Raw genomic sequence first — 24,869 nt, 5'->3', positions numbered from 1 at the left:
CTTCTCCCAGTGGATGCTCCCTGTAGTTGCAGCCTCAGCTCTGGTCAATTAAAGCCAATCAAATACAAGCTTTTACCACATTCTTTACCCTGCAGTTGGGCCCCTCCTTACTTGTTAGCTAACAGTATGTGCAGAGACAGTAAGGCTACCCTCTGGTGGTCAGAAATGAGAAAGTCTGAGCTCTGGCAACATACTCTGAATGTCAAGATTTTCTGTGCAATGTTGTTTGGTATTTTGAATATCCAATTTTGGGGGCAGGAATGTAAACTAAGGTCTTGTCATTTCACACTTTTTCCAGGTATACTCCCTGTAAACATCGCCATAACCTCACCCCTCTCTGGGAGGAGTGTCAGCAAGAAACAAGAAAACAAATGAGTAAGTGGAAGGTCTTTAAACTAATATTGTATTCTGAAAGAAAGAAAAAAAAGGACAAATTATTAAAATATGTTATGTTTATTACTAGTGCCTCACCACTTGGAATTTGGAACTATGAAGCCTCTAGCACCCAGCCTGATCAACTTGTGTCCTCTAAACTTAAATACTGACCACCTGCTGGATTATGGTATCTCAACAGCAAGTTCACACATCTCTTACCTGAAAATCCAGAGGGTTCTGAGGCATGAGTAGAGTTCCATAGGTGAGCACAGTCTGGGCAGGCCTAGCTGTATATAAGCTTGTGAAAAGTGGGGGGGGGGGGGGAGTTTCCTGTAATTGCAACTGGGGCCAAGTCTCACGTACAGATGCACAGTGCCAGATTTGTAGTTTGTCTGACTGTGTTTCTTTTCTAAAACACTGCTCATTACCAAGGTCTTTTTTAGAGCATTGATTATCCCTGAGATCCCTGTGAGCTGTCATTTGCAGTATTATGCCTGAAAATTTTAGAAGGGAGAGAAAACAGGGATGCAATTATATTTTCATTTAACATAGCATTAAAATGCAATGAAATAAACCACATACTGTAATCCTGCAAGCTTCACACTGTATCTGAAATATACGCCCATTGAAACACAGCCTATTGTATCTCATAACAGTTAATGAAGTGGTCTGCTCAGAACGTGCAGATGGAGGAAAAGGGCTCTGATTTTTACAACAGAAACATAGTTGGCCTGCTTATATCCCTTGTGTTGCCACTGCGTCAGCATTTCCCCTCTATTCCTCGAGGTTACTGTAAAACTCAACATTAACAGATGAAAAGTTCAATATATATGTTAAATATTATTTGCTTACTAAATGTCCTTGGCCATTTTGATTTATAAGGGTACAACAAGCAGTTTATAAATTGCATTGTTTGAAAACTGGATGTGAATGGGAGAAATAAATAAACCCAGGTTTTCATTTTTTAAAAAAGAAATTTTTGTTTCTTTTATTCCCATTGTACAGAGGATCAAGAAAGCTTCAGAAGTTTAAAAATTGTATTACCATGCTGACGAAAAATGTTATATTTACATATAGTATGTCAACTGGGATGAATTCCAACAACTGATAACCTTCAGACTGATCATCTGCTAAGGTTGTGTTTGCAGGGAAATGAATACAAGCCAGTGCTTTTTTATTGTTTTATTCATGTAAATTAATGCACATGCAAAATTATTCCCTTGATTGGGCTTGGAACTGAGTTACAGAGGCACAGTGAGGGAACATGTTCACATAAAACTAGTCCAGGATGGTATAAATGTGTTGCTGTGACAAATCCTTCCTACCACTATATTCCTATAATTGTTGGGGACAGGGATTGACAAGGATTTAGAGATGAAATTATGAATTTTATGTGCTAATGAGTAATTATTATTATTCTAATTTGTTAAGTGTTTCTTACACTATTAATCCTCACATATATTCAGGAGGCCCCTAAGACCACAATGGAAATAAAAGAGGAAAATGCTGAAGAGCTAGAGGTTAATTTGAATTTTTCAGACTATGCAGAAGCTGCTTCCCAATATAATTAAAAAAATTAAATGCAGAGAGGGTCGAGTCCTATGAACTGTGAGCACAAACAAAAGCAGATATTTCTTCTTTCCCTCCCCTAAGAGCTCCCAGTGACCCGCACAGTCTGGGGCCTTTTTTTCTTCAGACAAAAAAACAAACAAACCACACAGTAGCACAGGTGGTTGGAGCAAAGGTGTGTCTTATTTCACAACATCCCATCATTTGAAGCATTTTATTTTTTCCAAACAAGGCATTTATTCACTAGAATGCTACCAAATTCTATCTTGTCTCCTTTCCTTTTAAACATCTAAGTAAAACCTCTGGGATTCCCCCCCCCAAAAAAAAAAAAATTTGGGAGGCAGTGTAATCAGTCTGCTGATGATGGTCAATTCTGTTTCATAAGGGATGAATAACACAGGGTAAGAGGATCTAAAGAAAACAGACTGCAAATAAACACAGATGGAGGTGGGAAGTCTATTTGGTCTAACAGTTGATGAATCTCTTCTGGAAATCAGCTGCATACCTCTGAAGGAACAGCTGTGGATCAGGCACATGTGGTGAACATGGTCACAAGGTCAGTTCTGCACTTCAATATCCAAACTTAGTTTACGAACTGCGAATGCCCACATACACATTTCTGCTATATTTTATTTTAATACACTCCTGGCAAGATTTCTATACATGCCATCTACAAGGCAGTTTCTTTTGAAGATTGTTCAGAAATTTCAGTTTGTTTGCTACATAGTAGACTACTTACTGGTGGTGGTACAGTTGCCATGTCTTCCAACAGTGAACTTAATGTGCAGCGACATGGACATCTCCCAAGCATGGCCCTCCAGAGAGCCCCAGACAGGGAAAGCTCAGAGGTGGGAGTAAGAAAGAAATCCTGGAGTTGATGTTGGGACTATCACAGACATGACTCTGGACTCTGCCTCCATCCCCTTCCCAACCACAAAAACAGGAGTAAAGGCCCTGTGAGCATGCTATGGCCTTAAGGCATGCACCCCAGCAGCTGAGGCACAGGTGACACTAGCAACAAGTTTGCCAGCAAAATTAAACATGCCCAGAGGAAGGTAGAATGGGCTGAGGGGCTCAGAGAGAGAGATGTGCACTGGCTCACTGGAATTTTTCTAGTAACCTAAACAGCCAATCTGCCCTGCTTGTATTCCCTTTTAGTATAAAGGAGACAAGTCTGCCAAGATACAGACAGGTCCATTCACTACAGACTCTCTAATGCAATAAATATCTAAACACCAACAGTGGAATAAATGACGGCTATCAAAATAAAATGCATTTCCGCCTCCCATATGAGTTAATCAGGATAATCTGAGGGATTCTTGCTCTAAATGGTCCCTTTATAAGAGGCTGGACTGATGAAAACAAAAGTTAACAAGGTCATAACTTTCTTAGAAGAGATATTCTGACAAACTTCCTCCTCAAAAATGGCTCACCTGGCCAGCAAGGCTTTTATTTGCAGAAGATTAATTAAAAAAATAATAATTCTAACTTCAGTAGACCTTGGGGGACATGTGTCACATTGACTAACAAGTTGGCGTGTATCTTTGAAATCTGCTGGTCACATTTTTAATATTTTGTTCTGCTGGTAATTTGTAATGGTTATGAAATGTTTATTTTAAGATGATACCTTCTTACAGTTCACAAAGTTAGCTGCCCTGAGGGCTCTATGGAACCCTTTTTGAAGCTTATACATTTTAAAATAAGCAAAAAAACCAAAAACAAAAACCCAGTTTGTGATATGCCCTGAGGAACCCACTGGGTGAGGTCCCTTCAAAGCAGAAAAATCCCACTGTGCAGCTCCAAGGTGCTGGGCATACCTAGAAGCATTTTAGATTCAGCCTCTTTCTTTGCCAGTATAAGTCATATGTGTTAAATGTGAAGCCTTCGCAATCTGGCCAATTGTTTATTACACACATGGTTGCATCTTGTTTCACATTCTGCAGTGAGTCTCCAATATTGATTGGGCCCTTTGGGCTCACCACACTATAAATACATTATAAATGAATGGAACACAACAAAGAAAGTACAAGAAGAATATCTGATATTTGATGTATTAGCTGGCCACCCATGTATTATATAAAACACGCTTTGCCTACATTAATTAGCTGTACACACTTGGTTTTTTAGGTGAAATGAACCAGTGATTTTTTTTAAAAAAAAAATAGATGTTTACACTTCTTTTTAAAGCCCTTATTCTTCAAAGAAGGCATCCTTTCTTTTCAAGTAGTCTTTGAGCAGCAAAAATCATTTTTCACAACTCTCGATTTCAATAATATATTTTTCCCTGTTGAACAGATTGATAGCATTAAAAAGCACTTTTAACAGAGGAAAAGGTCAAAATGGACATTTCCAAGGATACAAGTTAGATACTGTATGCAGCAGACATATCTATTTCTATTTAGTATGATATGAAGCACTTTTAGACATTGTTTTGGTGTGATGTGTGGTACATTATTCATTTTGAAGGGATGCTTAGAGTGGTATTTTACAAATGGAAGAAAATAACTACTTTCACATACATTTGCGATTCAAAGCCTTCATTTAAGCAATGACACCCATCCATCACCACTATCCCAGTGCTGCATGTGCCTTTTTTTAAAAGTAGAGCTTCTTTATCACAGTTCTTTATATAGAATGAGAAAACCTACATATGCAATGCCATTATATAGCACATCAGAAATTCACTAGCATTTTTAATACATCTCTACAGGAGCAACCAGAAGGAAAACAGATGACCTTTCCTCATAGGCCAACACAAACTGACTGCAATGATGGGTGCCCACTTTGCCCTTTAAATCTTAGGCCATATGTCTCCTAAGAAATAAAAAACACATTATTATTTATGGCATCGGCTTCTATATTCATTACTAGTTTAAAGAGGATATATTTTAAGTTTGAGGCATTTATTATGCAATCTCCTATTTCAGTGGTTCTCAGAATTTTTGAATTGGGAACCACTTATTTGTTGGGACCAAGTTCTAAACACTGCTTGGACCCAACAGAATTTCTGCTTATGCAATGGGGGAGAGCGATTTTTGCCAGTTTCCACCTTCCATGGCAGACTTCCAGCTCCCTGTTCATACCACTCCTGAACTGCAGCAGGAAGGGGAAGGAGAAGAAGACATACTCCTCAGAAAGAAATTCCTTCTTTCCATTTATAGAAACCTTCCAGTGAATCCAAGCCTTACTGTAGCTTTCAGCATCCACTTGCAAAGTAACTGTAGACCACTTTCCCCCTATCCAACACAGACCACAGGAATCATGGATTGGTTAACACTGAACAAGTATATATATATCCTTCCGTCTCCCACGTCACTACATTCTTCCTCTTTGCCTCATGAACCACCAGTGAGAGAGCACTACATGTTGTCATTGACTAATTGTTTACCCTATCCAGTTGTGGTTAAACAGGCATTCCAGCACCAGAGCAAGGGACAGCTGCCTCATAGTTTGCTTAGAGGAAAGCCACTTATCACTTAGTTTAGGCCTCTTCACACATGCACACATCTAGTAGCCCATGATTCATTGTACCCCAAGTTAAACTGGAAAAATATTGTTGCCAGTGCTGAGTTCCTGAGTCTGAACCAATAAAAATAACCTTCTGAGTCTGAATCAATAAAAACAGGCAAGGCTTCAGCTATGGCACTGAAATGTCTTCATATCCAGCACAAAGTGTAAGATCAGTAAAATGTGTTATTTGTTCTTATGTCTATGGTTATTTCACTCATCTTCACCACAAACTGCTAGGAATCCAAGATGGTGGTCAGGCTGCTGGTGACAGCAGAAGCCACTGCCCTGAGCTACACTGGACAATTATGTATATGTCTTGTTCCATCAGACCCCAGGAGTGGTCCTTTGGATAGCATTTTCTCATCAGCCCTGGATATTTATGGAAGAATACTGCTGTGCCACCTTCTGAAGCTTGATAGCTGCAGCCATGGCTGCCCACAGCAAATAAGAAGTTGCTATACCATAAAGAGCTGTGACCATCACCACTTCCAAGCAATCAACAGGAAATATGGACTTCTGGATGGAAGAGGTCTGAGGGACAAGCAGCAACTGGTGCCCACTGGGGCTGGTAAGGCAGAGGGAACTTCTACTACTAATCTGTAAAATAAATACAAGGCGAAAACAAATCACATTGAGATGGTGCTTTTATATACATGGTTATATACATTAGGTAAACATGCACTTGAAGCTCTGACTGATCTAACCTTTTAAAAAGAGTGCTTAAATTGTTACACAAGCTGATGATCACCATAACACCAGCAGCCAAGAAAAGCATTCAGCTTTATTGAACAACAAATCAAAACCCGCAAGACTTTTCACACCAGAATGTAGCTGCAGTGGAAGAGGCTCTAGTCCCGGCAGAAAGGAGCTGATCCTGACACAGATTGCAAAAGCAACCACAGGAGTGGCCCAGTTAGCCTTCTTTACCTCTGCCTTCTTTTCCCTGTACATGTAAGAGGGAGAACAGGACTGTGCTTACAAGTCTTCATGGAGAGAGGCTTGCCTACAATGCTTCTCCAAAGGCAAGACTGAAAATGAGCAGGCTGTCAACCTCCAGGTGGAGCCTGGAGCTCTCCTGAAATTACAGCTGACTACTGAGAGCAGTTCTACCAGAGGAAATGGCAGCATCAGTGGGTGGACACTATGGCATCGCTGTCTCACTCAGCTCCCTCCCCTCACCAAACTCACCCCCCTAAAACAGTTCTATATCTTTCAGGAATTTCCTAAGCTGCAGTTGGCAGCTCTACTTAAGGGGGAGTTTGACATCCTGCCACTTCCTGGAATCAAAGTGACTCAGTCTCCATTGACTCCAAATCAGAAGCTCTCATCTAAGCATGTTGGCTAATTTCAGATTTCATCAGGTTGAGATTAGAAACACAGTGCTGTGGCTGTTCTGCTTCCCTTGTCCATTCACCCAATGCACCCAACATTTTTTCTAAAAAATGCAACTTACAAAAGAGGTCATTGCCTTGGTTGTCTCAGCCTTGCCAGGATGTGTAGTGGGGGAAGATCCATAGCTTCTCTCTCTCTAGTGTTTCAAACTGACCCATTTTGCCTCCTTGTCTGATTCCCAAAGACAAGGTAGCTAAATTCAAGTCCAGTAGCACCTTAAAGACTCTAGGGAGCTTTGACTCTCATACCCTGAAAATCCTGTTGGTCTCTAAGGGGCTCCTAGCCTCAAATCTAGCTGCAGATCAACTCAGCAAACCTCTGAAAACATCAAAAATGAGAGTGTTCCTGTGCTCACTGGATTTACATGTTCTTATGCTGCCACCTAGGAATGATAGCTTAGTCCAGTCAATTCTGACCATGCACAGGCAGGCGATGCAGGTACAAAAGCTGTAACACAGTAACATGACATGTCCATGATAACCCAGGGCCATACATAATCCAAGCAAACCAGTAAATTATGAGTGTGCACCAGCCATCCTGCTAGGCACCATACTGAATTCCACTACAGCTCATATGCAAAACGGCTTAAAATGAAGTTTATCTTCCACTGCCAACAAATGTTTAAGACAATTGTATGAGATGTCCAACACAGCATTGTGAACAAGGCAAGTTCAAATATCAATCAAATTATCAAATTTCAAAGCATTTTTCATCAACCTTAAAATTCTTGCTGCATTTAAATATAATGTGCAGAACTAGTACAGAGTGTAATACTTGGGAAATAATCCTTTTTTAAAAAAATGGGGAGGATCATGCACAACCAGATTTCTTCTCTCTAGGGCAGCTAAAATATGCTTAAAAGCATGTGGTAATGCTGCAGACAAAATGTCAGGCGTATAGCTCAATAAGATTTCTTAGGTTTGTGGTAGGGCTTCAAGGCACTGCATAACTCCCTGTCCTTCCTCACAACTGAAATAATAAATTATGCAAAGTAACAGAAATTATGTTAATTTGGTCAATTCACTTAGGTTGCAGAATGCCGTTGTGTAGATTTCCTATACAGATAATTTTATTTTGGTAAAGCACTATATAAACAAAAACATGATAATGAATGTAGAGGGTATCCTAGCAGTTTCAGTCTCATGAGTGGGCAAACTCTAATTAATCCTATCATAGCCTGCAAATTTACTGGGATTTTTGTTTGTTTAAAGACAGAATTCAGCAAATCATCAGTTTAGTCATCCAAATCTGTCAAAATGAACTCTTCCTGCAGTCTGAATTATTTTTTTAAAAGGGAGGAGCAAAAGAAAAAAAAAACCCCTTTGGGAGTGATCTCTGAAAACTGAGCAACCTGTAACCATATTTAGGACTGGAGATATCTATACAAAATGTACATCTCCATCACGTGTCTTATTTTTTCCACACACAAAAGGCACAGAGATAAAACATGCTTAGTCGGATCTGAATTGCTGTAGCGCTCTTGTTAAAAACCACCATCTGTCAGAGATTATCCTATTTTACATGGAGGAACATGCATTAATTATTAATCCTATTCCTCATAGAAATGTACTCACAGAAGATCAGGACTGTCCTCAGCGTGAAAGCAGCATTAGTGGTCTTAGCAGGTAGTCTCTGGCTGGAACTTAGAATGGATCCCTAGAGTGCTCTTGGCAGATGAGCTGTTTCAGGGTCAGCCCATCAGCCATGTAGCAGGAGATCTACACAGTAAGTGGCATGCAAGAAACAAGTGTCGAATGAATTCTCACCACTGCAAAACAATTATTTTGCCAACCAAGGAAACCTCAGGTGCACCACAACACACACATACACACACATGCATATTAAAGAAAGAAGAAAAGAATACACTCTCAGGGCTTAATCCACAAAACCATCACAGTAATCATGCAGGCTTCAAAAGCCAACAGAATGTGTTTCAAGTTAAACAAATGCATCATCGATTTCGACATTCCTCCCAATTTCCTTGCAAGATAAGATCTTTGACAACAGCAAGCGCTGCCAGACTCCAGACTTGAGGATACAGCAGCATTCAGATGTCCTAACAAACAGATGCTTTGTGATGGGCACAAACAATAGTTTGTTAATGTAGTCCCCACTTTCTTCCTTCCTCTGCCCCCTAGCTTACTTCATTACGGAAGTATTCCTGGTTTCTGAAGCCTTCAGTCAACATCCAAATGCACCATGGCTTGGCAAATGCAAATTGTCATGGCAAATGAGAATTCCTTTCAACCCAAAATGGTGCTCTAAACTAGGGCTTACATCAATATTTAGAAACACATGAAACTGTCTTATACCCCATCAAGGTCAGCATTGTCTATTCAGACTGGCAGTAGCTCTCCAGGTTCTCAGGCAGAGAGGTCTTTCACATCAGATATGGCCAGATCCTTTTAACTGGAGATGCCAGGGACTGAACCTGGAACCTTCTACATGCCAAACAGATGTTCTACCAATGAGCCACAGTCCCTCCCAATTGACCCAAATGCCTATTTTCAAATATACTTGCTTTCTTTGTAACTCACCTTTCTCACTGAAACTTAAGAATAAAAAACAATGCAATCAGACAGTATGAAACACCCAATAAACAATGAAATAAGACTAGAATTTCCAAATTAGAAAATAACGCAAACAAAAAAACTGTCTAAGGCACAATACACTATAAACAGTGAAGAAAGTTGACTACAAATGTAGAAGACAATGAAGTAAAAGCAAGATGATACATCCAGTAAACACAGCAGCAGATTACCATCCTATTCCTTTATAAAAGTGTTGTTCTGACTGTTCCATTTATGCTGCAGTTCTAGTCCCTATATAGAATATTGGCATATTCTGCAGAATGCTTGAAATGGGGGAATCTTCTTTATTGTTCAACAAGGTGAGCGCTAAAACAGAAAATGTATGGGCAGTTGCTGATCTTACATATTTGCAGAAGGCTTCACTTTTGAGAGAAGCTGTCATGGCAGAGCATAGCAAGAGAGACTCTCCTGCAGATATATCAGTCCAAGGTCATTATGGATTTTTTTATAGATGATATTCAGTACTTGAATGGATCAGTAACCAATGGAGAAATTGCAGAATGATTGTGATATGCAGATCCTACCAGCTCCCAATAGTAACAGAGCTGTAACATTCTGTCCCAGCTTAGGTTTTCAGGTTGAGTTTAAAGGCAGACCAGCATAAGGTATGTCACAATAGTAATGTTAAAGTAACTGTAATACAGATCCATGTGGCCAGATCAGGCAAGTTAAGGTTCATGGACGTCTTCTGGGCTAAATGAAGATGGAATAATGCATTTTTGTTGCACCTGCATTAACTTATTTCTTTACCAATAATGTTGGAACCAATATAACACTAGACTCTTCAACTGAGTCAACGTGTCAGCTGAACCCCATCCAACATGGAAACCACAAAGGCATTCAGGACCTCAGCCTTCCCAACCAGCATAATTTCCATTTTGTCAGGATTCAATTTCAGTTTGTTCACACTTTGTAATTTAACCACAGCAGCCTGATAGCAGCTCAGGACTTCTACAGCATCACTGAGTTCATCATGACAGATAGAAATTACAGTCAAAGCTTTCCAAACAAGGAAGTTTTCAATCTTGCTCTGTACATTATGGAAGCAAAGAAGGGAAAGGAGGAGGGAGAGACAAGTTTGCCCTGACATCTGAACTAACCTTAAGGTCTCATTCTATGCATATCGACAATTTTCAAGAGACTTGGGGATAAATCAGATGTGGCAATCATAACAGACCTCTTGTCAGTTTCTAAAAGTCGAAAGTGTGCAAAGATGCAACCATGATTCAGCTCCTGGATACGCAGGGAGGGGCAAGGGGACTGAACCTTTCAACCATAGTTTGGCTTTGCTAATTGCAACCAAGCTTTTCATGACATTGCCAGCTTTTTAAAGGGCAAAAAATGCACTTCCTTTAAAACTCATCTCTCTCCCCCCCCCCAGCCCCCATTAATAGCACCATATGGAAGGAAGGAAAGGTCCCCTGTGCAAGCACCAGTCGTTTCTGACTCTGGGGTGACGTTGCTTTCACAACGTTTTCATTACAGACTTTTTTATGGGGTGGATTGCCATTGCCTTCCCCAAGACTAAACTACTGCAATGCCCTCTACATGGGGCTGCCCTTATGCCGAACACGAAAACTTCAGGTAGTGCAGAACACGGCGGCCAGGCTGCTGCTGGGACTACCTCGGTGGGAACACGTGCAGCCTGGGCTGCGGGACCTGCACGGGCTGCCGGTTGTGTACCGTGTCCGCTATAAGGTGCTGGTTATTACCTTTAAAGCCCTATATGGCTGAGGACCTGCCTACCTTAGGGACCGCCTCTCCCCATATGTTCCCCAGAGAGAGATCTAGCTCCCAAAATCTCTTAAAAATCCCTGGGCCAAGAGAGGCTAGACTGAAGACAACCAGGGAGCAAGCCTTTTCAGCAATGGCCCCTCGATGGTGGAATCAACTTCCAGAGATGGTGCGAGCCCTGCGGGACCTGAACCAGTTCCGCAGGGCTTGCAAAACCTCTCTGTTTCAGCTTGCCTTTGGGACAGAACCTGGTTAAACGGATCTGTAGCCATCCAGCCATCTTGTGCATGATTGTGATCTACAGCACTTTATAGCACCGTTTTATCCATCTAATTAACTATGTAACTGAATTGTAACTGAATTGTATTTTAAAATTGTTTTATATTGTATTTTATTTATATCACGGTGTTCCGTGTCTGTGAGCCGCCCTGAGCCCGCCATCGGTGGGGGAGGGCGGGATATAAAAATAAACTTATCTTATCATCTATGCTTTCCCCCCAGCAAGTTGAGTACTCATTTTACTGACCTCAGAAGGATAGAAGGCTGAGTCAACCATGAACCAGCTACCTGAAAACCCAGCTTCCACTGGGGATCGAACTCGGCTTTAATTAGCAAACCAAATAGCGTCCCAGTGTTAAGCCCATTCTACCCTTCCCACATGCCCCAAATATGAACTGTGACCAGCAGTGTGTGTACATGTACAATCTACCTTTTATAGGCTGACAGAGAACTGTGTTCGTTATCCACTTTGGCCCTCATTCCAAAGTTTAGTAGTACAAAGAATTTTAGTCTTGGGGAGCAATCCTATATATTCAGAAGTCCCATTTTTATTCAACAGGGATGAACCCCAGGAAAGAGTTCTTAGGATTGCAGGCTTGGGATCATAACAGAAGCTTTTAGAAAACTGCAAAGAATAGGGAAGAGTTAGAGCGCTGCCCCTTTCTGCTATCACAGATAATGTTTCAGTTACCATGCAAAAACTCCAGTATTCTTGCACCATCCCCATTCATTTCAACCAGGCCTGCAAAGAGAAATTTCCTTGCAGGTTGTGTTCTAATACTTTTGCTTCAGCTTTTTCAAGCACTGGCATGTATGCAGTGCAATGCAGGTGCGTCCAACATTTTTTAAATGGATACTGTTTATTTTTAGCTCACCAGTGGGACTTTTTTTTTTCTCCTAAGGGCTGTCATCTCATTAAAGACACCTCAGTAAATTAATCCGTTAAGTAATCAATGAAATCTGCTTAACAGTTGCATATGAATAAATAATAGTTCCAAGGGGAGGGAGTCTACTCTGGCTTTAGATGATCACCATACACGGCACATCTCTTCCTCATTTAGAAGAGGCAGAGAACATACAGGAGACAATAAGACCTCTTCTGGAGTGACATTTGCCATCTATAGGTTGTGCTAGTCCTTGTATCAAAAATAATGCAAAATCTTTTAAAAAAAATACATTTCCTGATTTATCCGAAGCCTTTCCCCCCTCAGTAGATGAAAGTTTTTAAAATCATTTCAACTGAACATTGTAGATCTTAATTTGAAAAGACTGGAAACAATTCATAGTACCACTGGTATATATCTAACAATACAGTTCCTTTGATAGAATAGCATTTCCACTTGTGGAAGAAGAGATGGCAATTTCCATTGCTATTCCATAGAATAGCATTTCCATATGTGGCAGAAGGGATGGCAATTTGCATTAATTCCCCCTTCCATTGTAGATCCTCTCCCCCCACCCTTGTCCCTTATGTTGCTTCAGAAGACCTACTGATCCTGAGGGGCAAAACCAGCAGGGGGGAGCTCAGTGGTCTGCAACAGAACAGGAAGCTGGAAGGAGCCACTCCACAAAGTCTACTAATACCATCAGAGACATACTGTTGGTCTGAAAGGTATCACTAAAGGCTTCTGAGGCAGAACTCATTGGGGCCAGTCCTGACTAGGGCTGCCAGTTCCAGGTTGGTGGGAAATTTCTGGAGAATCTGTAGTGGAGTTTGAGGAGGACATAGGATTTAGGGCCTCAGAGCAGGGTCTGCCAGACCCAGATTCCTGCTATGGAAGCTGACTGGTTGATTTCAGTCCAATCACAGACTTTCAGCCTAACCTGCCTCACGGGGTTGTTATTCAGTTCAAAGGTGGGGAGAAGAGAATTATGTAAGCTGCTTTGGTTCCCCCCCTCCCACTGTGGAGAAAGACTGACCTTATCCTATGCAGAATTTGCAGGGAGGGTGAAGAAGATGAAAAGCTGAAGTCAGAGAAGCAGATAAAAGGAAGGAAATAGGGTTGCCAACTCTAGGATGGAAAATTCTTGGAGATTTAAGAGGTGGAGCCTGGAGAGGGTGGAGTATGAAGAGAGGTGGGACCTCAGACAGGTACAATGCCATTTCCTCCTTGAGAATCACTGTTGCCAATCTCCAGGTGAGGGATGGAGATCAGTTAGAACTACAACTGCTCTCCAAATGGCAGAGATCAGCTCCCCTTGAGGTAAGGGGGGGAGTGAATGCCTTCACTTGGGTGAGTGGGAAGACAGAAAGGGGGAGCACTCGCTCAGAGCCTCTTTCTAGAGCTTGTACTTTTCTCCACAACAGGTCTTATTCCTAGTGTGTCGAGTAGGGTTGTCAAATCCCAGGTGGGGGCAGGGGATCCCCTGGGTTACCCCATTTCAGGGTAATCAGAAAGAGAGGGGGCGAAATGTCTGCTGGGCACTCCATTATTCCCTGTGGAGACAGATTCCCATAGGGTATAATGGAGAATGGATCTGCAGGTATCTGTGGCTCTGGGGGAGAGCTGTGTTTTGAGGTAGAGGCACCAAATTTGTAGCATAGCATCTGATGACCCGCCTCAAAATACCCTCCAAGTTTCAGAAAGATTGAACCAGGGGGTCCAATTCTATGAGCCCCAAAAGAAGGTGCCCGTCCATTATTATTTCCAATGGAGGGAAGGCATTAAAAGGTGTGAGGTCTCTTTAAATGTGATGGCCAGAACTCCCTTTGGAGTTCAATTATGCTTCTCACAACCTTGCTCCTGGCTCCATCCCCAAAGTCTTCTGTCTCCACCCCCAAAGTCCCCAGATATTTCTTGAATTGGACTTAGAACCCTAGGAGGGAAGGAGAGACAGACAGACAGACAGACATACTGACTGACTGACCGACTGACTGAACAGAAGGAAGCAGGAAGATAACCAAGCAGTCCAAACTGATCTTTACAGAAGCATCAGTTCCCAAAACCCAACCATAGCTGCCTCCTCCTTATCAACCAGTTGCAAAGAAAAAATTAGGCTTGGGCTGAATTCACACATCACTGAGTATGGAGAGCCAGTTTGGTGCAGTGGTTAAGTGTGCAGACTCTTATCTGGGAGAGCCGGGTTTGATTCCCCACTCCTCCACTTGCACCTGCTGGAATGGCCTTGGGTCAGCCATAGCTCTGGTAGGAGTTGTCCTTGAAAGGGCAGCTGCTGTGAGAGCCCTCTCCAGCCCCACCCACCTCACAGGGTGTCTGTTGTGGGGGAGGAAGGTAAAGGAGATTGTGAGCCGCTCTGAGACTCTTCAGAGTGGAGGGTGGGATATAAATCCAATATCATCTTCTTCTTCTTCTTGAGTATCACAACAGAGACCCTCATGTCTTGTGAGACTACCTTTACCCATGTGGAGCCCTGATCATCATACCAAGGTGTAGAGTACTGGGTTCGGAGATGTTCAACCATAAACCTGCTTTATTAGCTACATCACTATGAAGACAACATGGCAGGGCCAGGTCCTTGCTTATATCCATGCACCCAGAACAACCCACTTCCTAGTCATGTCCAATCCTGACCATTTAAAGTTCACACCACAGATTGTCATAGGTGGCTTCGTTCAGTCCCCTCTAGTCAGGTGATCCGCAGTTTCCCACAGTTCCTCTGAGTGCGTGCAGCGCTACTTGTAATTCCAGGAACCAAACTCAGTACACAACACAAGGATTATTAGTAATTTTTCCACTCTGGTCAGTGAGAACTCTATCTGCTTGGGCTTGTGCTTTCGCAGGCTGCACTGCTGCTGGGCTTCCTGTGGAGATCCTGACCTTATCACAGATTAGAGGCTCTGGAGAGCAGAACTTTTCTGGCATGGTTTTGATGGTCCTTGAGTGGAGTCAATGATGGGGGGAGTGCAGTTTTTTTTTTTTCTTTCTCTGGCCAAATACAAACTTCAAAAAACTTTAGTTTTCCTTTCCCCTCCCCCATTCAACACCAGCCCTTGAATGCAAATTTTATCATCCCTGTACTGCAAGTGTACACAAAAGCAACAATTTAAAATCACTAACTGCAAAGGACACAAGATTTTACAAGCAAACTCACAAATGTGGACCTAGAAATCCTGTGAAAGTATGAATTCCATAAACAATCACAGGAAGAATCTGTCCCTTGGTTGCTCATTTAAAGGGGAGAGCTCAGCTTTGAAAAACAAGCAACATGAAGACAGACATTAAGATCTTTTTCTAATTTATTTGTAGTATATAGTTTTAAAAAGCAGCAATGTTTCACCGGACAAGACAAAAGGTCACTCTGGCACATCCCCTTTTAAGACTTGTTCTGGAAAAACTGCCTGAAGAAATTCTACTTGAATACAAAAGCCCAGATAATAATACGCTGGAGCTGTAAGATCAGCAAAGTCAATTTTCTCCATCAGTGGAATGATATTTCCATACTCTCCACATTTCTGTTTCACTTTAAGAAGTGGCTTCAGACAGACAGCCATTTTTACAATTCATTCAGAGTGGGCAGAAAACAAATATACAATTAAGGCACCAAAAGAGAAGACTGGAATATACTGCTTTTAAATAACAGACATCTTATAAACCCTCTGAAAATGGTTCCCAAATGTGTGTTCTCTGTAAAACTACATCAGAAATTTTTCTTAACCAGTTTAGAGATTATCTTTTAATCAACAAATCCCCATTTACTAATAGCTTCTGAGAGGGCCTCTTGCTACACTGAGTGATGATGCAAATGTTTCTGTAGCAAGAAGCCACATTTCCCACAGCTTTTTTTTTCTTGTGTATCCCTGTGGCAAACAAGAACTGTTCTAAAAGAAAATGTCTTTGTGATTTGAAAATCAGAGTAAAAAAACCAGAACAACTTGAGCACAAGAATACATGTGCTTCTGGAGTGTTAAAATGTTTTCTGGGATGATTATATAGAAACAATGAACTCACCTATGATACAAGACACAGAAAGGTACAAAATGGGCTGATCAGGACTCTCAGTCTTGTGACACTGCCATCACTCATAAAGATATCAACAAAGTATGACTCAGATGCTTTTTGCACTTCACTGAAATGTAAAATGGAAGCTGACCATCTCTCCAACATGAAGATGCAGATGTCCAACATGTGGGGGACAGCTCATGCATTTCCCCTAGAGCAATTATGTATAACTCTTCCCTGCAAGCATCCCAAAAGAATAAGGTTGCCAAGTCCAATTCAAGAAATATCTGGGGACTTTGGGGGCGGAGCCAGGAGACTTTGGGGGTGGAGCCAGGAACAAGGGTGTGACAAGCATAATTGAACTCCAAGGGAGTTCTGGCCATCACATTTAAAGGGGCAGCACACCTTTTCAAATGCCTTTCTTCCATAGGAAATAATGAAGGATAGGGGCACCATATTTTGGGGCTCATAGAATTGGACCCCCTGGTCCAATCGTTTTGAAACTTGGGGGGTATTTTGGGGAGAGGCACTAGATGCTATACTAAAAATTTGGTGCCTCCACCTCAAAAAATAGCCCCCCAGAGTCCCTAATACCCGTGGATCAATTCCCCATTATTCCCTATGGGAATCGTTCTCCATAGGGAATAATAGAGTGCCCAGTAGACATTTCCCTCCCCCCTCACACTTTCTAAAGCGGGGGGAGGGCCTCCAAACCAGGGAATCCCCTGCCCCCTCCCTCTCTCACACATACAAATACTTACTGGGTCTTGTTCCTGCAGAACTTGCTCTGAAAACGAAAGCCAAAGAAAGGGAGGGGCCGTTCTCTGAGGAAACTGTTACTGATCCTTTCCCATGAAGCCCTTCCTGTTTCCTGCTTCCTGCTCAGCCTTAAAGGCACACATTTTAAAAACTGTTTGCGGGTTTCTAAACCTGCAGGAGCTCTAAAACTACAGGATGACTGTGGGGGCGGGGCTTCCCCGCCGGCCAGCTGGCTGGGGGCAGGGAGAAGTCTGTCAAAATGGGGGATCCCCCGCTGGGACCTGGGGATTGGGAAGCCTACAAAGGAAGTATGGTTCGAGGTAGGTCAGCACGGCTGTTGTTACTAGATCTTTCTTGGCCCTGGTCCCTGCCTGGTGGAACTCTGCCAGAGAACATCTGTGCCCCGCAGGATCTGTTACCTTTTTGTACAGCCTGTAGGGCAGAGATGTTCCGCCAGGCCTTTGGTTGAGGACAGCAATGGGATAATAATTATCTGGCGGTCTCAGGTTCCCCAGACCCCCTTGCTTACCCTCAGAAGTGGGGGACATTTCATGTATTGCCATCTGAATTGTTTTAATTAGAATCTGGTATTTTAATTACATTTTATATTGACTCAAGACTGTATGATGTTTAAGTGTTTTATCTTGATGTACACCACCCTGAATGCAGGGAAGGGCAGCTTGGAAGCCTAAATAATAAATAAGTAAATCTCACAGCAGCATTTGACACAGCCAACTATGACCTTTCGACACACCACTGTACCAGCATGAGAATTTGTGGGGTGCCTCTTTAATGTCTTGCCTAATTTTCTGTGGTCCGGTCAAAGGAAAGCAAAACAGACAGAGGGGCTGCGCTCTGACAAGATCTGGTGTTGCTGACCCTTCCCCATGAAGTGCTTCCTGCTTCTGGCTCCAATTTAAAAGCACACACACATTTTAAAACCAGACCTGTTTGCAGGTCCTGCTGGAGATCTAGAGGTACATGGAGGCTGTGAGGGAGGGGCTTCCCCCGCTGGCCAGCTGGCTGGGGGCAGGGGGAAGCCTGTAAAACCGGGGGATTCCCTGCTGGGACCTGGGGATTGAGAAGTTTATTCCTGAGCTAAGACAAAAATGTGTGAGCGGCAGGCTAAAAATCTGTGAGCCAGCTCACACTAACTCAGCTTAGAGGAAACACTGGTCTCAGTACCCACAGCCAAATTTTGTGGGGAAGCTTCTAAGTGGCCGTCCAGTAAGAGATACAGCTGGGTGTCATCAGCACTGGGGAATAATATGTCCGCCAGGCACCCCTTAATGTGCAGGATCCCTCAGGGGGCCTTCCTAATGTTATTTAACATCTATATGCATCCCCTTGCCCAACAGGCACTGAGTTTTGGGCTTGACAGTCACCAGTATGCTGATGACACCCAGCTGTATCTGTTACTGGACAGCCACTTAGAAGCTTCCCCACAAAATTTGGCTGTGGGTACTGAGACCAGTGTTTCCTCTAAGCTGAGTTAGTGTGAGCTGGCTCACAGATTTTTAGCCTGCAGCTCACACATTTTTGTCTTAGCTCAGGAATAAACTTCTCAATCCCCAGGTCCCAGCAGGGAATCCCCCGGTTTTACAGGCTTCCCCCTGCCAGCTGGCCAGCAGGGGAAGCCCCTCCCTCACAGCCACCATGTACCTCTAGATCTCCAGCAGGACCTGCAAACAGGTCTGGTTTTAAAATGTGTGTGTGCTTTTAAATTGGAGCCAGAAGCAGGAAGCACTTCATGGGGAAGGGTCAGCAACACCAGATCTTGTCAGAGCGCAGCCCCTCTGTCTGTTTTGCTTTCCTTTCAGAGCAAGTGTGTGTGTAAAACAGCAGCGTAACCCCTGTACTTTCCAGACCTGGTTGTGGAGGCACCAGAGACAGTTAAGTGTGTGTGTGTGTGAGAGAAAGCGGGGGGAGGGGAGGGAACTCTATTATTCCCTATGGAGTCTTATTCTCATAGGAAATAATGGAGAATTGATCTGCGGGTATCTGGGGCTCTGAGGGGGGTGATGTTTTTGGAGGTAGAGGCACCAAATTTGCAGCATTGCATCTGGTGCCTCTCCCCAAAATACCCCCCAAGTTTCATGTGCTTTTATTCCTGTTCATTTTCACAGCTTGTCACATGCCAGTCACATTTGTTTAGAATTGCCCTTTTAAAATAGGAAGCCACAGTCTGGCTTGTTGATTATGTGATTTCCTTAGATTGCTTCGTTCACTCCATTCATTGATCTACAAATATCTCTAGGTTGGGATTATTCACAAATATTTTCGTATGTGCACTGGGGTTTCCTCTTTTTCTGCAAATACAGCCCTATGCGTTTGTAGAGCATTCTTGATGGTTTCTTGAAATTTGTCCATAGCTTCTAAACCAGCATCCTGGTGCCAATGTCTGCAGGGACTTCAGACGTTGCCTTTTGACCCAGACAATGAGATATCTATCATGAACATTCAAGTGAGACTCAACTTCTGATGCATTTAGCTTCTTCTCAAAGTTTTGCTATCCTTGAATGATAACCAGTCCACTCAAGACTCACTGACAAGCTATACCTTCTCTATCTTCTTCAGTAATATTCAAATATAAGCTGGAATGCTGCAACTGTGGACTTTCTTTTAATTTAATAAAAAACTATTATTTTCAAACAGCTCTGAACTTGTCTTTTTTAATACCCCCCCCCCCCAAGTTTCAAAAAGATTGGACCAGGGGATCCAATTCTATGAGCCCCAAAAGAAGGTGCCTCTATCCTTCATTATTTCCTGCAGAAGGAAGGCATTTAAAAAGGTGTGTGGTCCCGTTCAATGTGATGGCCAGAACTCCCTTGAAGTTCAATTATGCTTGCTCCAATGCTCCTGGCTCCGCCCCCAATGTCTCCTGGCTCCACCCCCAAAAGTCTCCCGGATCCACTCCCAAAGTTTCCAGATATTTCTTGAATTGGACTTGGCAACCCTACTCAGGAAGGATGACCCCAGAGCACAATAATTTATGCAGTAGCTCACAACTTTAATGTCAGTAGCTCACAGCGTTAATACCAGAGCTCACAAAGTAGAATTTTTGCTCACAAGACTCTGCAGCTTAGAGGGAACATTGATTGTGGCTGTTAAAAAAGAGCAGGTTAAGGCTGAATCCAATTAAGATGGAAGGTCTGTGGCTGGGGCTTCAGGATTGGAGCACAGACTTCAAGCTCTTGATGGAGTGCCAATGACACTGGCACAGACTGTCACACATGCAACCTGTGCTTCACCAGCTGCACTGTCTTACAGTGGAGTTCCAAGTCAAGTTCAAGGTTTTTGTGTTGACCTTTAAGGCCTTGAATAGTCAGGGACCATCATATCTGTGGGACCAACTCCTCTGGTATGTCCCTGGGAGAGTGTTACACTCCTTGAATAGCAATCTGTTGCTGGTCCCTGATTGTCCTCGACCAGGGCCTTTTCGGTCCTGGCTCTGACCTGGTGGAACTCTCTGCCAAATACCACCAAGGACTTGCAGGATCTTATACAATCCCATAGGGCCTGTAAAAAAAAAAATGATCCACCAGGCTTTTAGTTGAGGACTGCAATGGCTACCAACTTAGCTGGCACCCTCTCTTAGCTCTCTAGGCCAGGGTTTCCCAAACTTTTTGCCCTGTGGCCCAGTTATTTTTACACTTCTCCTTTGTGGCCCACTAAAATTCGGAGGTGGGAGATAGGAATTATGTTATTTCCTGTGGTGTCACTTCTAGGTCAAGGGCCAAGTGATGTCACTTCCAGGGCACACCAAACCAATACTCTACCTCTTTCTTTGATGTCACTTCCAGGGCACTCCCCCAAACCTGCCTCCTCTTCTGAAGTAACTTCATTTTCCGAAAAATCTCTCTGAAACTCATGCTGAGCCAAAATGGGGGGTGGAAAGTCGGTGGTCTGCAACTTTTTCATGCATTCTCAGGGTCCTCTCTTTCTACCCCCACACCTGCATGCACCTATCTGTTTGTGTGTCCTTCTCCAGCTTGCAAGCACTCCTAATGCCCATGTTCAATTGCCTGCACCAGCTACACATCCTTTCCTCAACAGCACTGGCCAGTGTATGCAGTTGGGAGTGTTGTTGCCATTGCCATCAGGAATGCCAGCACTGTGTACCACCCACACTGGGCCCTGGCAGCGGCTCTGCCTCAAAATATGCTGAGGGTATATATGGTATATTCACCACTGCTCTCTGCTTTACATTAAGATCCATTTTCAGGCTTTGCCTTTTCTTCCCTCCAAAGTCCTCCCCCACCCCCGGCCTAAGAATTTTAGCTGATCTCTCCAGAGTCAGCAGTCAAGGAACATGCTGGTAACTATTTAGTCTCAGACATGCAGCAACTTTAAAAACAGATTTCTAAAAGTACACTCGCTGGCAGACTTGACCCATAGGGGGCTTCCTGTCCTCACTGCTGCCTCTTTAGCAAAGTTTCATATGAGCCCACCAAAACTTAGCTTTTTCAATTTCCCTTCAATATATAAGAAGATGTAGTTTAGTCAACCAAGGAGGCAGAGGAAGGACCTCAGAAAACAGGGAAAGAGCTGAAATCTAAATACTTGCTGCAGAGAATTCCCTCAAGAGGTGGAAGATGCCTGAGAGCTAAGGGAGCTGTAGATCAGGGAGGGCTAAATAGAGCTGGGCCCCAGCAACCTGACAACAGCTACTCTAAGGTTGCCAGGTCGGTGTTAGAAAATACCTGGACACTTTGGGGGTGGATATGGGACAAAGAGGGGCCTCAGCATGGCATGATGCCATGGAGTCCACTCTTCAAAGCAGTCATATTCTCCAGGGGAAGTGATCTCTGCCAGCTGGAGATCAGTTATAAGAATGGGAGATCTCCAGGCCCCACCAGGAGGCTGGCAACCCTAAGTCTAAAAAATCTAGTATAATTTACTTTGGCCCTGGTAACTATTCAAATGTGATGCTTGCAACCACACACCTACAAAAAGGCCTATTGCCAACATTTCTTTATTATTAATTCATTACTTTAAATTTCTATCCCGCCCTCTCTGCAAGCGGACTCAGAGCAGCTAACAATGAGTTCAGACGTTTATAATTACAGTTTAAAATCAATAAAAATATAATGACAATTAAAACATTCCATGGTGTTGTACAACTTCAATATAGGTGGGCTCTTTCTTTCCTGATAGTGATCCTATAGTAATCATAGCTCTTTAGCGATGTGGGGTGGCAGTCCTCTCCCGGTTTAGATGTTAAAGGCCTAAGAACATAAGAGAAGCCATGTTGGATCAGGCCAATGGCCCATCCAGTCCAACATTCTGTGTCACAAAGTGGCCAAAAGCTGTCTATGCTTGTAGCCGCCAACATCTCCTGTGGCAGTGAGTTCCACATGTTAATCACCCTCTGGGTGAAGAAGTACTTCCTTTTATCTGTTTTAACCTGACTACTCTGCAATTTCATCGAATGCCCATGAGTTCTTGTATTGTGAGAAAGGGAGAAAAGTACTTCTTTCTCTACTTTCTCCATCCCATGCATAATCTTGTAAACCTCTATCATGTCACCCCGCAGTCGAAGTTCTCCAAGCTAAAGAGCCCCAAGCGTTTCAACCTTTCTTCATAGGGAAAGTGTTCCAATCCTTTAATCATTCCAGTTGCCCTTTTCTGGACTTTTTCCAATGCCATAATATCCTGTTTGAGGTGCGGTGACCAGAATTGTACACATTATTCCAAATGAGACCGCACCATCGATTTATACAGGGGCAGTATGATACTGGCTGATTTGTTTTCAATTCCCTTCCTAATAATTCCCAGCATGGCGTTGGCCTTTTTTATTGCAATCGCACACTGTCTTGACATTTTCAGTGAGTTATCTACCATGACCCCAAGATCTCTCTCTTGTTCAGTCTCTGCCAGTTCACATCCCATCAACTTGTATTTGTAGCTGGGATTCTTGGCCCCAATGTGCATTACTTTGCACTTGGCCACATTGAACCTCATCTGCCACATTGACGCCCACTCACCCAGCCTCAACAGATCCCTTTGGAGTGCTTCACAATCCTCTCTGGTTCTCACCACCCTGAACAATTTAGTGTCATCCACAAACTTGGGCACTTCACTGCTTACTCCCAACTCCAAATCATTTATGAACAAGTTAAAGAGCATGGGACCTAGTACTGAGCCCTGCGGCACCCCACTGCTTACCGTCCTCCACTGCGAAGACTGCCCATTTATACTCACTCTCTGCTTCCTATTACTCAGCCAGTTTATGATCCACAAGAGGACCTGTCCTTTTACTCCATGACTCTAGAGCTTATTAAGGATCCTTTGATGAGGAACTTTATCAAAAGCTTTCTGGAAGTCAAGGTAAACAACATCTATTGGGTCTCCTTTGTCCAAATGTTTGTTCACCCTCTCAAAGAAATGTAACAGGTTAGTGAGGCAAGATCTTCCCTTATAGAACCCATGCTGAGTCTTCCTCAATAACTTGTGTTCATCAATGTGCCTACTCATTCTGTCCTTGATAATGGTTTCTACCAACTTTCCCGGTATTGAAAGACTGACTGGCCTGTAATTTCCCGGATCTCCTCTGGAACCCTTTTTAAAGATGGGGGTGACATTTGCTACCTTCCAGTCCTCAGGAACAGAGGCAGATTTCAATGAAAGATTACATATTTTTGTCAGAATATCCACAAGTTCAACTTTGAGTTCTTTCAGAACTCTCGGATGTATGCCATCCGGACCTTGTGACTTATTAGTTTTTAATTCGTCTATCAGTTGTAGGACCTCCTCTTGTCACCTCAATCTGACTCAGGTCTTTCAACACCCCTTCCAAAATAAGTGGTTCTGGAGCAGGCAATTCAGGCCTGTTGAAACAATTCCGTTTTGCAGGCCCTGCAGAACATAGAGAGATCCCGCAGGGCCCTTATGGCTTCCGGGAGGCATTCCACATTTCTGGTGCTGCCACCAAGAAGGCCCTAGCCCATGCGAAGCATAGCCTGGCCTCCTTTGGTCCAGGGATCGACAGTTGGTTTTGTGTCCCTGAATGCAGTGATCTCTGGGGAACATGCAGAGAAAGGTGGTCCCGTAGATAGGCCGGCCCCCAACCATAAAGGGCTTTAAAGGTCAATACCAACACCTTGAAATGGACTTGGAACACAACAGGTAGCCAGTGCAGCTCTTTCATCACTGGCTGAATGTGCTCCCATTGAGGGAGCCCCATTAACAGCTGTGCTGCAGTGTTCTGCACTAGCTGTAGTCTCCGAGCCAGGGTCGAGGGTAGCCCCATGTAGGGAGCGTTACAGTGATCTATTCTCAAGGTGACGGTAGCTTGTATCACCATTGCTAAGTTGTCATGCTCCAGGAAAGGAGCCAACTGCCATACCCACCGAAGATGAAAAAAGCGGATCTGGTAGTGGCTGCTACCTGGGCCTCCATTGTCAGAGAGGACTCCAGGAGCACTCCCAAGCTCTTGACCTTAGGGGCATTAAACCCTTTATGCATTTAGGCTGCAATAAAGAACACGTCCCTGGGAGAAAACCCCACTGGATAGCAAGGATCTTACATAAGGTTGCCAACTCAAGGTTCAGGAATTCCTAGAGATTTGGGGGGAGTCTAGGGAGGGTCCTCCATAGGGCATAATACTATGGAGTCCACCCTCCAAAGTTTTTCTCCAAGACACCTGATCTCTGTAGTCTGCAGATTAGTTCTAATTCCAGAAGATCTCCAGGCTCCACCTGGAGGTTGGCAACCCTTGTTAGATCTGAGCCAATGTGCTGAAGATTGCTCCCTGAAT

General features: G+C 43.3%; 1 protein-coding gene across 5 annotated transcripts in view; it reads right to left on the bottom strand.

Annotated features, from left to right (window-relative positions):
• The window catches only part of DPYD (dihydropyrimidine dehydrogenase), an 833,908-nt gene that overhangs the window by 665,313 nt on the left and 143,726 nt on the right, over window positions 1-24,869 (bottom strand). The window contains exon 1 of one of the 5 annotated variants that reach the window (XM_060232212.1): window positions 8,421-8,621. The exons of the other annotated variants lie outside the window; for them this stretch is intronic. The gene's annotated coding sequence lies outside the window, so the exon portion shown is untranslated. Of the gene's footprint in view, window positions 1-8,420; window positions 8,622-24,869 lie in introns of those variants that run through there. 5 annotated transcript variants of the gene reach the window in all.

The sequence above is a fragment of the Heteronotia binoei genome, chromosome 2 (genome assembly GCF_032191835.1).
Source record: "Heteronotia binoei isolate CCM8104 ecotype False Entrance Well chromosome 2, APGP_CSIRO_Hbin_v1, whole genome shotgun sequence".
Lineage (NCBI taxonomy): Eukaryota > Metazoa > Chordata > Lepidosauria > Squamata > Gekkonidae > Heteronotia > Heteronotia binoei.
Note: the sequence above shows the minus strand (reverse complement) of the source record. Positions and strands in the feature narration are given on the sequence as shown.